This window comes from Rhinoderma darwinii, chromosome 8 (genome assembly GCF_050947455.1).
Source record: "Rhinoderma darwinii isolate aRhiDar2 chromosome 8, aRhiDar2.hap1, whole genome shotgun sequence".
NCBI lineage: Eukaryota > Metazoa > Chordata > Amphibia > Anura > Rhinodermatidae > Rhinoderma > Rhinoderma darwinii.
The window spans coordinates 114386876-114401776 of NC_134694.1; positions in this window are offsets into that span (position 1 = coordinate 114386876).

The window sequence follows — 14901 nt, forward strand, 5'->3', positions numbered from 1 at the left end:
CTCCTCCTTCCTGCAGTCCGGTCCAGCCTCCCTGGATGACGTTGCATCCCTTGTGACTGCTCCAGCCAATCACAGGCTGCGGTGGTGGTCACAGGGGATGATCCATCATCCCAGGAGGCCGGCCTGGATAATGTCAAGGACCGGCCTCCGGGGATAATGTTACATCCCATGTGACCGCCAATGCAGCAGTCACATGGGCGTCATCCAGGGTGGCTGGACCGGACTGTGATGGAGGGACGCGTCCCTATAACAACCACCTATGTAAGTATGAGCTTTTACCCATACTGTGGTGCGGTTTTTGGATGGAATGTACTGCGGGTTCCAGGTCGGATATGCTGCGTTGTTTCTATCAGTGAAAAACGAAAATAAGAAAACAAAAAATCGATCAGTCTGGAAAGGGTTAATTACTTTCTAATAAAAAACCCATTTATGACCACATTTGGGGTATTGTCATACTCAGGAGAAATTGCTTTACAAATGTTGGGGTCCTCCTTTATCCTTTGTGAAAATAATGTTGATATTCATTTTCACGGCCTAATTCTAAAAAAAAAATTCTGGAGAAGACCTGTGGGGTCTAAATGCTCACGATACCCTTAGATCTATTTCTTAACTGGTTCAGTTTCCCAAATTGGGTCACTTTTGGGGGGTTTCAAACTGTTTTGGTCCCTCCAGGGCGTTGCATACGCGACATGACACCCGAAAACCATTCCAGCAAAATCTGCGCTACAAAATTCAAATGGTGCTCCTTCCATTTTGAGCTCTGCCGTGTGTCGAATCGGCAGTTTATTACCACATGTGGGGTATTGCCGTAATCAGGACAAATTGCTTTTCAAATGTTGTGGTTCTTTTTTTTGCTTTATTCCTTGTAAAAATTTCTATGTTTTTTACAAAAAAAAAGTCGATTTTCATTTTTACAGACTAATTACAATATATTTAGCAAAAAAAACCTGTGTGGTTGAAATGCTAACTAAACCCCTAAATAAATTCCCTGAGTGGTGTAGTTTTGAAAATGGGGTCACTTTTGGGGTGTTTCCATTGTTTTGGCACCACAAGACCTCTTCAAACCTGACATGGTGTCTAAAATATATTCTAAAAAAAAAAAAAAAGGAGGCCCCAAAATCCACTAGGTGCTCCTTTGCTTCTGAGGCCCGTGTTTCAGTCCATTACCGCACTAGGACCACATGTGGGATATTTCTAAAAACTGCAGAATCTGGGCAATACATATTGAGCTGCATTGCTCGGGTAAAACCTTCGGTAGTACAATTTTTTTTAATTACAAATGAATTTCTGCGAAAAAAAATAAATTTTGTAAATTTCTCCTCTACTTTGCTTTAATTCCTGTGAAACGCCTAAAGGGTTAAGAAACTTTCTGAATGCTGTTTTGAATAATTTGAGGGGTGAAGTTTTTAAAATGGGGTGATTTATGGGGACTTTCTAATATATAAGGCGCTGAAAGCCACTTCAGAACTGAACTGGTCCCTGTAAAAATTGCCTTTTGAAATTTTCTTGAAAATGTGAGAAATTGCTGCTAAAGTTCTAAGCCTTGTAACGTCCTAGAAAAATAAAAGGACGATCAAAAAACGATGCCAATCTAAAGTAGACATATGGGGGATGTTAACTAGTAACTATTTTGTGTGGTATTACTATCTGTATTATAAGCAGATACATTTAAATTTAGAAAAATGCAAATTTTTGCACATTTTCTCTAAATTTTGGTGTTCTTCACAAATAAATATTGAATTTATCGACTAAATGTTTTCACTAACATAAAGTCCAATGTGTCACAAGAAAACAGTCTCAGAATCGCTTGGATAGGTAAAAGTATTCCGAAGTTATTACCACATAAAGTGACATGTCAGATTTTTTTTTAAAAATGGCTGGGTCCTGAAGGGGTTAACAGCGGGAAGATCTGGACTGTCAGTATACAATGCCTTGTGGTTTTATGAGTCACCCACTAGGATTATCAGCAGGAGTTTCCTTGTAAAACTTCACTACTGCTGTCTGGAAATCCTCACAGATATAAACTTTGGCTGTGGCTGCCGGTTTGTGTTGGACAAGTTACTTATAAACAGCAGCTAAATTGCACTTTACAAGTCCTTCAGGCAAAAACAAAAACAGCAAATAGTATAGAAACTCAATAGTGACTGTGGCTGGAAAGAAAGAAAAACATGCAAAAACTGCGCCGTATGAATAAGGCTTAAACGGTATATGTGCTAAGGCACCACAACTGTAGCGTAAGACACTGTGGTTTTAGGCCTCCTTCACACACAGACATTTTCTGCTGTTTTAAACTGCACCAAAAAAACGCTTCTAAATACACTGAGGCTATGTTCACACGCGTAGCAAAAATAGTCTGAAAATACGGCGCTGATTTCAAGGGAAACCAGCTCCTGATTCTCAGCCGTTTTTTTAGCAACACACGTTTTTTCGCTGTGTTTTTTTACGGACGTTTTTGGAGCTGTTTTTCTATTGAGTCAATGAAAAACGGCTCCAAAAACAGCTCGAGAAGTGACATGCGCTTCTTTTTTGCTGCCGTTTTTTTACACGGCTGTTTTTAAAAACAGCCGCGTAAAGATACGCCCCGTCGGAACAGAACCCCGTATTTCCCATTGAAATCACTGGGCAGATGTTTGGAGGCACTCTGCTTCCGTTTTTTATTGCCTCAAAAACGGCACAAACCAATACGCAGTAGTGTGTTTGATATTTTACTATAGACGTTGATGTGACATCCGGCCGCACTAAAAACTGCGTGAAAAAGCGCCGCAAAGAAAGCCATTAAAAACGGCACGAAAAACGCAGCGAAACGCAGTGTATGAACGACCTTTACAGCAGCTTTATCCTGAATGCAGTTGTGTTTAAAGCGACTTTGTTATTATAAGGTCGGGTTCCCACAGGACGGATACGCTGCGTAAAACTACACAACGTATCCGACTAACCACACCAAATTGTGGTGCAGATTTTCTGGCGGAATCTCCACTGTGGAAAGCAAAGGTAAAAAACCTCATACAGTACTTACTCCCGACCGTTGTCGTAGCGATGCGTTCGTCTGTTCCGGGTGCAGCCCGGCCTCATGGGATGACGCCGCAGCATTTGGTTGGCTGCAGCTGTCAAATGGGATGAAACATCGTCCCAGGAGGCCGACCTAGATGGAGAACGGAAGAAAGCATCGGTATGACAACAGTCGGGGTGTTAGGGTATGTTCACACGCCCTATTTACAGACGTAATTCAGGCGTATTATGCCTCGAATTACGGCCGAAAAAATGGCTCCAAAGGGTAGTGGGCCCCCGGCACTTGCCAGGGTTCGCCAGGTGCTGACGCCGGCCCTGGCACTGATAAATGGTGTCCTTTCTTATCCCCCTTTTGGTCCACACTCCGCACCTTTGCACTTTGCAGAAGTTTGCTGGGAAATTGTTGTCCTGGTATAATACAGGCACCCTCACTTCCAGCAGATATGTTTGAGCCCTCCCCTTCCTGGTTCCCATATATTAGGGCCTTGAGAAATCGCCTTTTGAAACAGAAGAAATATCCCGTCGGGCCTGCACATTTTCATATCTTTTCTTTCCTGACATATGGAAGCTTTAAAGGGGTTGTCCGAGATCCCAACATTTTTTCAAAAACTCTGTCATACATTACCCCTTATACAGACAACCTAAATAAAGCATTATTTTAAAAAAAAATTCTACTTAGCACATTTCTTCTTTGAATTCAGCACAGTTTGTTTACATGCAGTTCAGCTCTGGTTTGTTGATCTTTCCTTGTTATGAAACTTTTTTCACGTGCACGCTCATTGCAGGCTGCAATGAGCGTGCACGTACCTTCCAAGAGTTCACGTGAGCTGTCCCTGCTCCTCCCCGCTGACCTCCTTCACTGGACTTGTCTTCTTGCTGACATTCTTGAAGGATGGTGACCGTTCTCTCCCCCATTATGTTTTCACATTTATGTTTTCTTTCTCTTTTCAGGTCTATAAACCTCTTCGTGTCTACCCTAAGGGTATGTTCACACGCACTAATTACGGACATAAATCGGGCGTTTTTGCCCCGAATTGCGTCCGAAAATAGCGCCTCAATAGCGTTGACAAACATCTGCCCATTGCAAGCAATGGGCAGACGTTTGTCTGTTCACACGAGGCGTAATTTACGCGCCGCTGTCAAATGACGGCGCGTAAATAGACGCCCGCGTCAAAGAAGTGACCTGTCACTTCTTTGGGCATAATTGGAGCCGTTACTCATTGACTCCAATGAATAGCAGCGCCAATTACGCCCGTAATGGACACGGCGTTCAAGCGCCTGCACATGCCGTTACGGCTGAAATTACGGGGATGTTTTCAGGCTGAAACATCCCCGTAATTTCAGCCGTTACGGACGCCCTCGTGTGAACATACCCTAACCCTTGTCCGCCCTCCTCTATCTCATGTCTCTCTCCACTAAGGCCATGTTCACACAGAGTTTTTTGGCAGGAACAATATCTGCCTCAAAATTCCGTCTTGAAGTTTGCGGCAGATTTACCTCTCCCTGCACGTTGTTTTTTGCGTCGTTTTTCCCGGCGTTTTTTGTGCGCTGTTTGCGTTTTTCTTTGCCGATTTTTTCGGGGCGTTTTTCGCTTACTTTATCTTGGCGTTTTTTGCTTGTTTGTTTGCGTCTTTTTTTGCGATGTTTTTGAATGTGTTTTCCGTTTCGTTTATCGTATCCTTTTTTTCGCGCCGTTTATCGTTTCTTTTTTTGCGTCGTTGTTCTCGGAAATGTTTTATGCCTTTTTCGTTGCGTCTTTCGTGTGGTTTTCCCCGTTATTTTTCGCAGCCTTCTTTGCCTCTTTGTTTGCGGCTTTTTTCGCGTCATTTTCCACAATATTTTTTTCGTCGTTTTGCGACAAGTTTATCGTAGCCTTTTTGGCGTTGTTTTTTTGTTTTTTGCGGCGTTGTTTGCGGCTTTTTTTGCGTTCGTCCAGCCCCGTCTTATGCCTCATGCACACTTGCGTGTAAGATTGACGCCCGTGAGAAACGCATATGAATCGGGTCAGTTTGTGTGCGTTATGCATCCGTGTGCTTATCAAGTGGCATGCGTTATTCACGCACTCAGAAAGGCCATTTTTTTTTACACCAAATTGCAGCATAAATCACGCACCAAACACGCTTGTTTGGTGCATGGTTTTCACGCACGCACTGACTTCAATGTGAGTGTAGGTGCATGATAACGCACCAATAGAGGACATGCAGTATGTTTCACGCAGCGGACTCTCGCTGCGTGAAAACAGGCCAATTTAAAATAATGGGTCGCGTGTGCTGTGCGTGGTTTTCACGATCAGCACACGGGCGAGATTCACCCTGTTGAGAATTGGGCCTTAGGCACGATTTACACAAGCGTGAATCACGTCCGTGTGCTGTGCTTTGAAAAAACCCATTTATTTCAATGGGGCCGTTGACACATGCGTGACTTTTCACGCAGCGAGAGTCCGCTGCGTGAAACATATTGCATGTCCTCTATTGGTGCATTATCCTGCACCTACACTCACATTGAAGTCAATGCATGCGTGAAAACCACGCACCGCACACGCGTGTTTGGTGCGTGATTTACACAATTTGTTAGATGAAAAAAATGGGCTGGCTTTGTGAGTGCGTGAATAACACATGACAATCGAAAAGCACACTGATGCATAAGGGCGGATTTACACGAGCGTGTGCGTTTTGCGCACGCAAATACAGTGGCGTTTTGCGTGCACAAAATGCACTTGACAGCTCCGTGTCATGTTCATATGGTGCGCAGCTGCGTGCTTTCCGCGCAGCCACCATCATTATGACACTACGTTTGGATGTTTGTAAACAGAAAAGCACGTGGTGCTTTCCTGTTTACATTCATACTTTTTTTTACTGCTGTTGCGCGAATCACGCTCGTCCCACGGAAGTGCTTCTGTGTGGTGCGCGTGATTTTTACGCACACATTGACTTCAATGGGTGCGTGATGCTCGAAAAACGTAGAAATATAGAACATGTCGCGAGTTTTACGCAGCGTACTTACGCTGGGCAAAACTCACGGACAGTCTGCATGCCCCCATAGACTTGCATAGGTCCGTGCGACCCGCGTGAAAACCACGCGGGTTGCACGGACGTATAGCACGTTTGTGTAAATCCGCCGTAACGCACACACACAGACATGATTGACGCAAGTTTTTCACGCGTGTAAAATACACACGCTCGTGTGCATGAAGCCTTACTAATGGACGCTGTTAGACAGTAATGAACTAGTAATACATTTTAAAATAAATGAGGACATAGAAAAAATATTGTAATGAAATAACACACACAACACTGGTTAACGATTTTATTAAAAATAAAAAAGGGTGTCATTGAAGTAGTCCTTGAACTTGATGTAGTACCAAGGACCCAACCTGTAAAAAACACATAACTAAGGAAAAAAAAAGTGATGCTTAGATACACTGCTCATGTGTGATACTGTCTGTTTGACCATGTATCTAAGCCTACCACAAGGTAGCCTTAGATACATTACCCAAGCAGACAGTGTCACACATGGGCCATGTATCTAAGAATACATGTTAGGCTTAGATACAGGGCCCCAAAACACAAATCTTATACAGGAATAAAAAGAATGTCATCTGGGGTCCTGTATCTAAGCATACATTGTGTTAGGCTTAGATACAGGCTCCATGTGTGACAATTTTTTTTAGCCACTGTATCTAAGCCTAACAATGTAGGCTTAGATACAGGACCCCAGAAGATCTTTTACAGTTTAATATTATACGCTCTGCTCCGGGACTCCTGACATCGTAGCAGAGCCTATAATAGAGTAGTGCGGCTCCTCCTTGGGCCTGCTCGGTGCTACGGCGCAACGGTGTCCCGCGGGCCGCAGATAACAGCCTCAAGGGCTGCATGCGACCCGTGTGCTGCATCGTGTTGTCTGATCCCCTATCAAAGCCTACTATGTGTAGGCTTTGATAGGGGAAGAACTAAAAGTACAGAGGTCACTGTACCTCTCTAGTCCGCGGGTGCCGTCCCTCTTCACTTTTTTCACTGTGAACACGCATAGGCGCGCTCACAGTGAAAAAAAGCTGCATAGGCTGGGCGGGCACCCGCAGAAACGACACATCTCCAGTGACGTGTCGTGTCCCATCCGAGGTCTCGCTGGGGCGAGACCATGTGATCGGGACACGACACGACAGTGGAGGAGGAAGAAAACGTGACGTCAGAAGACAGGTGATCGGAAGAAAAGAGCTGCCAGAACGGAGAACAGAAGCAAGATTGCACAGGTAAGTATATTAGGGAATAGTTAATGTGTGTATTGTGTGTTTAACTTTTAAATAAAAATATATCTCGGACAACCCCTTTAACTTACTTTATTTTTTCAAAGATGCAGTGGTATAAGGGCTGTTTTTTGAAAGATGAGCTGTAGTTTTTATTGGTAACATTTTGGGGTAGATGCAACTTTTTTTTTTTTTTTTATTCTTTTATTTATATTTTCATCTGAATCAGTATACAGCAAAATTTAAAATATTCACACAAAGTATATATAGAAACTAAAACATAATCATAAAATATTATTATGCATACAAAGTTCCAAAACACAATGTACAGCAAAAGTTACAATGGAAACAGAAAACATGGATATTAGAAAGCATATACATGTCAATACAAAATGAGCATTACTAACAGGAATGTAGGGCACCACGGCGGCCAGAACCAAAACCATCCAGCAGCGCAGATCACCAATATACACCGTGTTCCAAATTATTATGCACATTGGATTTAAGGCTGGGTTCACACGACCTATTTTCAGACGTAAACGAGGCGTATTATGCCTCGTTTTACGTCTGAAAATAGGGCTACAATACGTCGGCAAACATCTGCCCATTCATTTGAATGGGTTTGCCGACGTACAGTGCAGACGACCTGTTATTTACGCGTCGTCGTTTGACAGCTGTCAAACGACGACGCGTAAATAACAGGTCGTCTGCACAGTACGTCGGCAAACCCATTCAAATGAATGGGCAGATGTTTGCCGACGTATTGTAGCCCTATTTTCAGACGTAAAACGAGGCATAATACGCCTCGTTTACGTCTGAAAATAGGTTGTGTGAACCCAGCCTTAGGGCTCTTTGGATCATTGTAATCAATATCAGACACCTGTGATAATTAGTTTGCCAGGTGTGCCCAATCAAAGGAAAACTACTTAAGGACGTTCCACATTATTAAGCAGGCCACAGGTTTCAAGCAATATGGGAAAGATAAAGGATCTCTCTGCTGCCGAAAAGCATAAAATAGTGCAATACCCTGGAAAAGGTATGAAAACATTGGATATTTCAAGAAAACTCAAGCGTGATCATCGTACTGTGAAAAGATTTGTGGCTGATTCAGAGCACAGACAGGTTCGTTCAGATAAAGGCATAATGAGGAAGGTTTCTGCCAGACAAATTAATAGGATTAGGAGAGCAGCTGCTAAAATGCCATTGCAAAGTAACAAACAGGTATTTGAATCCGCTGGTGCCTCTGGAGTCCTGCAAACCTCAAGGTGTAGGATCCTCCAGAGGTTTGCAAGTGTGCATAAAGCTATTATTCGGCCACCCCTAAACAATGCTCACAAGCAGAAACGGTTGCAGTGGCTCAGAAATACATGAAGACTAATTTTCAAACCGTGTTGTTTACTGATGAGTGCCGTGCAACCCTGGATGGTCCAGATGGATGGAGTAGTGGATGGTTGGTGAATGGCCACCATGTCCCAACAAGGCTGCGATGTCAGCAAGGAGGTGGTGGAGTCATGTTTTGGGCTGGAATCATGGGGAGAGAGCTGGTAGGCCCCTTTAGGGTCCCTGACAGTGTGAAAATGACCTCTGCAAAGTACGTAGAGTTTATGACTGACCACTTTCTTCCGTGGTACAAAAAGAAGAACGGTGCCTTCCGTAGCAAAATTATCTTCATGCATGACAATGCACCATCTCATGCTGCAAAGAATACCTCTGTGTCATTGGCTGCTATGGGCATAAAAGGAGAGAAACTCATGGTGTGGCCCCCATGTTCCCCTGACCTCAACCCTATTGAGAACCTTTGGAGCATCCTTAAGCAAAATATCTATGAGGGTGGGAGGCAGTTCACATCAAAACAGAAGCTCTGGGAGGCTATTCTGACATCCTGCAAAGATATTCAAGCAGAAACTGTCCAGATACTCACAAATTCAATGGATGCAAGAATTGTGAAGGTGATATCAGAGAAGGGGTCCTATGTTAACATGTAACTTGGACTGCTAAGAGCTTTTGATTTCTGTAAATACGACCTCCTGATGCTGCAAATTCAACAAATGACCATTTTAGTTCTCTTTACAACCTTTAAAATGTTTTGATCTCTGTTGTGCAGAAAAATGTGAAGCATTTTGAGTTTTTTACGATAAGCCGGGGGAATAAAACTGAGGTTATAGGGATGATGACTATTAGGAGTTAAGGCATCTGGTGTCAGTCTGATGGGGGGTGTGACGTGTGTCCATGTAGTGGCTCATAAATCCAATCATGAGTCTGACGACTCATAGGGGGGGGGGGCGGGTTCCTTGCAGTCTGAGTCATGTTTCCGTTAGCTGGGGGAAGGGGGAGAGCATGCTTTATCCCCCATCAGACTGACACCAGATGCCTTAACTCCTAAGTGTAGAAACCCGCCGTAGTGAACAGCGAATCCAGACACAGAGCCTCATCTCGGGACAGCGTAGGCAACGCAGTATCCCAAATATACGCCAAGAGAGATAGCAACGGCTCGGGAGGAATATTACCGGAGATTGAGGGGGCAAATTGTACAGTGATGAATAGTACGCACAAAAGGACGATGCTATGTCCTCCGTCTTGTACGCTAACTCCCCCGACTCAGTTCTTATGGAGGGTACAAAAGAAAGAGCCGCACGCTCCCGCATCGCTCTAGCCAACGCTTTCCCCGCCTTATTACCCCATTCATATTAAAAGCGAGAGCAGACCTGACGGAGCCGAGTACTGATCTTATCCAGGAAAAGCTGAATGTCATGGCACGTTCTAGCAAGTTCCCTCAGTGTATGCGCTTGCAACGTCTGTTTATGTTGAGATTCTAGAGCCTGCAACTGTGCTAGAAGAGTGTTGAGCCCCCCCCCCCCCACTCCCTCTTCAGACGAGAACCATGCTTAATAAGAACCCCCCTAAGAACACATTTGAGGACCTCCCATTTCACGGCAGGGTCAGTTGTATCTCATGCATGATCCTCATGAAAGTTCTCAACTGTCCTCTTCAACTCCAACATACACAAGGAATCCTTCAATAAAGATTCGTTGAGCCGCCAGGTAAATTCTCAACGCCGCTGTGGTGAAAAGCGTAATACACAAAACACCGGAGCGTGATCAGAGAGAAACACATTTCCAATGGAGGTATCAACCACTGAGGATAGTAGGCTATGATGAACCAAAATATAGTCTATCCTGCTATAGGAGTTATGTGCAAAAGAATAAAAGGAGAAATCCCTATTATCTGGATGAGCCAATCGCCACGCGTCACAGAGTTGCATATCTCTGAGCCTCTTCCTCAGTTTTTCAACTTATTATATGCTAATGAAGTCCGACCGGAAGATGTATCAATTAAGGTGTTAATGGCCAAATTAAAATCCCCACACAAACTAGGAGTGCCCGACGAAAAAGAGCCCAAGTCATCCAACGTTTTGAGGAAAAAAGGGACTTGGTGAGTATTAGGAGCATAAACGTTGGCCACCGTGACCGTGCGATCACCCAATTCACATTTCAGGAAAATAAACCGTGCCTCGGGGTCCAGGAAGGATTCCACCACCCTACCTCGGAATGATTTATGCAGAAATATAGAAACCCCTCTAGTTTTACCATTCGGGTCACTATAATGATCGCCTATCGGGTAATATTTATTATTAATCAATGGGACATGATCCGTCTGAAAATGGGTTTCTTGTAAACAGAGAACCTGGGCTTTGTGTTTATGAGAGGAATACAAGATCTGCGACCTCTTCTTTGGAACATTGAATCCCTTCACGTTCAGGGATGAAATAGTAAAATCAGCCATTATCCAAGAACGCGAGGAGAACAATGAAGCTACTAGCTGTAAAGCAAAATAAGGTCACATCTGTCACCACGATGCCCACAGAAACACAAATGACATAAATTCTACCCAGAATACTCCATATATACATTGCAGGTAGAAAGAAAAGCATAATAAAAATGAAAAAAAACAAACATAAAGACAAGCAAAACATCCTGTCTAGAAGAAACTACTATTTCGTGCCACTAAGCACCTGTATCACTATTGAGAACCAACCAATTCTCAGTGAAATTCCTATGTGGGGAACAAGGAAGACTACTGTCAAACAGAAAAAGCCACCAATAACCGTAAAATACAATCTTAGGCCTCATGCACATGACCGTATTTTTGTCCACCCGTAAATACTGGCGTAAATACGGGTCCTTGGTCCCACGTATTCGACCCGTATTGCACTAGTATTTACGGACCCGTGCCCGTAAATACGGGTCCGGTGTCACCCGTATTCCACCCGTATTTACGGGCACGTTTTTGGCTGCAAGATTGCACTGCACTAATCGGCAGCCCCTTCTCCCTATCAGTGCAGGATATAGAGAAAGGACAGCCCTTTCCGTAATAAAAGTAAAAGAAATTCATACTTACTTGTCTTGGTGACGCGTCCCTCTCTTCACATCCAGTCCGACCTCCCTGGATGACGCGGCAGTCCATGTGACCGCTGCAGCCAGTGATTGGCCTGTGATTGGATGCAGTGGTCACATGGGCTGTAACGTCATCCCAGGAGGCTGGACTGGAGGAAGAAGCAGGGAGTTCTGGGTAAGTATGAACACCTTTTTTTTTTTTTACAGCTTTATCTATATTGTGATCGGTAGTCACTGTCCAGGGTGCTGAAACAGTTACTGCCGATCGTTTAACTCTTTCAGCACCCTGGACAGTGACTATTTACTGACGTCGCCTAGCAACGCTCCCGTAATTATGGGTGCACACACGTAGTCACCTGTAATTACGGGAGCCCCATAGACTTCTATGGGCTGCCCGTGCAGTAATTACGGCCTGAAATAGGACATGTTCTATCTTTTTCAACGGCACGGGCACCTTCCCGTAAGCATACGGGGAGGTACCCGTGGCCAATAGAAGTCTATGGGCCCGTAATTACGGGAGTTTTTACGGTCGTGTGCATGGGGCCTTAGGGACAAACCTACATTACCATGAGATTAACTATATAGGGGAAGCATATGAGCCTAGCAGAAGCTCTCAACAAATCCTTCACATTCTATCAATGAAGAGACCAGCATTTAGTACGAACAGGATCTATATTCAAACCCAGGATGGATCAGCAAGCGACCCTGCTACAAACTCTCGGGAAAGAGAACCCAGAAAGTCCCCTTCTCCATGAATACCTGCAACATAAAGGGATTAAAAGAGAAAAATAGTTAAATCAACGCTTCCGATGCCCTGGCGGAGAAGGTCTTTGCCGCCAACGTGGTCTCTGCGGCAACGGCGATCTGGATCTCTCCCTCCTTCCAGACCTGGACAACCCGATGAATGCAGTGCCAGGCATAGGTAAACAGTCCACTTGGAAGGAGTCACAGTCCGGCAATGAAATGTCAGGCAAACCCAGAGCACGTAGAAAACCTGGAAGATCAGCATGAGTAGACAATGAAACCGCCTTGTCCTCCACTCGCACATGCAGGGCAAAGGGAAAGCCCCATCTATACGGTATACCACGCTGTTGCAAGACAGATAAGAGGGGTCGCATCAACGCTCGTTGCCGAAGCGTTAGTCTCGCCAAATCTGGAAACAGGAGCAGTTTTGCACCATCAAAATCGATCTGGTTCTGCAATCTCGCTTTCTGCATAATATCCTCCTTCAAGCCATAATAATGGATACGGCAGATGACGTCACGCGGTCTCGAGGAGTCAGAGCTCTTCGGCCTCAAGGCCCTGTGAGCTCTATCAATCTCAATATGAGTATCCACTGGTCGATTGAGCAAAGTGTTGAAGATACCCGTCAATGTTGGAATCAGATCTGAGGTACGCGTTGCTTCTGGCAGACCTCTGAGGCGTATATTATTCCGCCTGTTCCTGTTTTCTAAGTCGTCCAATTGCGCTTGAAGTTGGCGCTGCTGTGTAGAGGAAACAATCTGCGCATCTTTAAGTTGTTGAATGGAAGCAGACATAGATTCTTGCAATGACTCCAGTTTCACCACTTTAGATCGCAGGGTAGATACCTCAGACTTCACCACATGTAAATCACATCTCCAAGCCATTTTTAGGCCAGCGGCTAGGATGTCCATGTCACGTTTTGAAGGGAGAAGTGCCAACAGGGCCTGCAACTCCGGGTGACCTCAGAGAGTTTAGAGCGCAAGCTCTGGAGGCGGCAACTCCGCCATCGGACTCCCACGGAAAGGGGCAACAGAGAGGACCCCCCTCCTGTAGCACCTCGGGACCTCTGAGGTAGACACATCACCGGGGGGTAAGCCCCCATCGTCTGAGGAGGAAGCTTCCATATCCCCCACAATAGGGCATGCCTCACTAGGATTTTGTGAGGATGTCTGCAGAAACTGTCTCCCGGGCACAGTGACATGATAGTAGGAGAGTAATCCCTCACCAAGTCCCAGCACAGAGTCAGGGTCCGCTGCCGCGATACTCCCCTCTACAGCCTCCACTCCCGCCTCCTCCACGCTCCGAGCCTGGCCGCCGCCATCTTGAGGCTGCCTCGTGGCAAAAACCAGCACCATGAGGTAAAGGTCTCCCCGGCCTCTCACTTCTACTATCACTCGCCTGATCTTGAAGGCACCGTGCAGATGCCTCTCCGGTCCCAGGGGACACCATCTCCTCCTCCCGCCTAGCGATCCGAGCAGGGCTGAGCTCTGCACACAGTGCAGGCGCGTCCAACAATGGTGGCGTCGCGGCTCCCTCCGACCCCGAGTCACTCTCACAGAGCGGCTGGAAAAAGTTGTAGATCAGGGTATCTGACCCTCCCCCCCTTGCATCTGTGAGCCCCTAAGGGTCTTCTTGTAGTGTGTTTTCCCCATTCTGCCTAGGGTTTGTCCCGTAAAAGCTGAGACCTATGCAGAGCCCACCTCACACACGTCTGCTCTCCAGCGCGTCCAGCCACGCCCCCCAGATGCGAGTTTTTGATCACTTTATATTCCATATTTTGGGAGGTAAAGTGATAAAAAAAAAGCTATTTCTGCATAGTTATTTTTTTTTAAATGTGGCATTTACCGTTCTGTATAAATTACATGATAACTTTATTCTGCAGGTCAGTATGATTATGGCTATACCAAATCTATATAGAGTTTTTATATGTTTTACTACTTTTACACAACATTGATTTTTTTTTTAAAATCATGATTTTGGGTCACCATATTATGAGAGCCATAACTTTTTTTGCTCTATGGAGCTATGGGAGAGCTTGTTTTCCGTGGGACAAGCTGTAGTTTTTATTGGTACCATTTTGGGGTACTTGCAACTTTTTGATTACTTTTTAGCCTATTTTTAGGGAGGCAAGGTGACCCAAAAACAGCAATGTCGTCGGCATAGTTTTTTAGGTTGTTTTTAAACCAAGTTCACCATGCGTTATAAATGAAATGTTACATTTATTCTGCAGGTCAGAACGATTCTGGCGATACCAAACTGAGATCACTTTTATGTTTTACAACTTTTTGCACAATAAAAAATTTTTTTTTTTTGTAAAAACAAATGTATTTTTTTAATAGAAATGTTCTGAGAACCGTAACTTTTTCATTCTGGCATTGTTTTTTTATGGCGTTCATCGCGCGGGATAAATAACATAATACTTCTATAGTTGAGGCTGTTACGGACGTGGCGATACCAATTATATACAGTTTATTTTTATCAATAATAAAGGACTTGAGGGAAAAAAAGCGA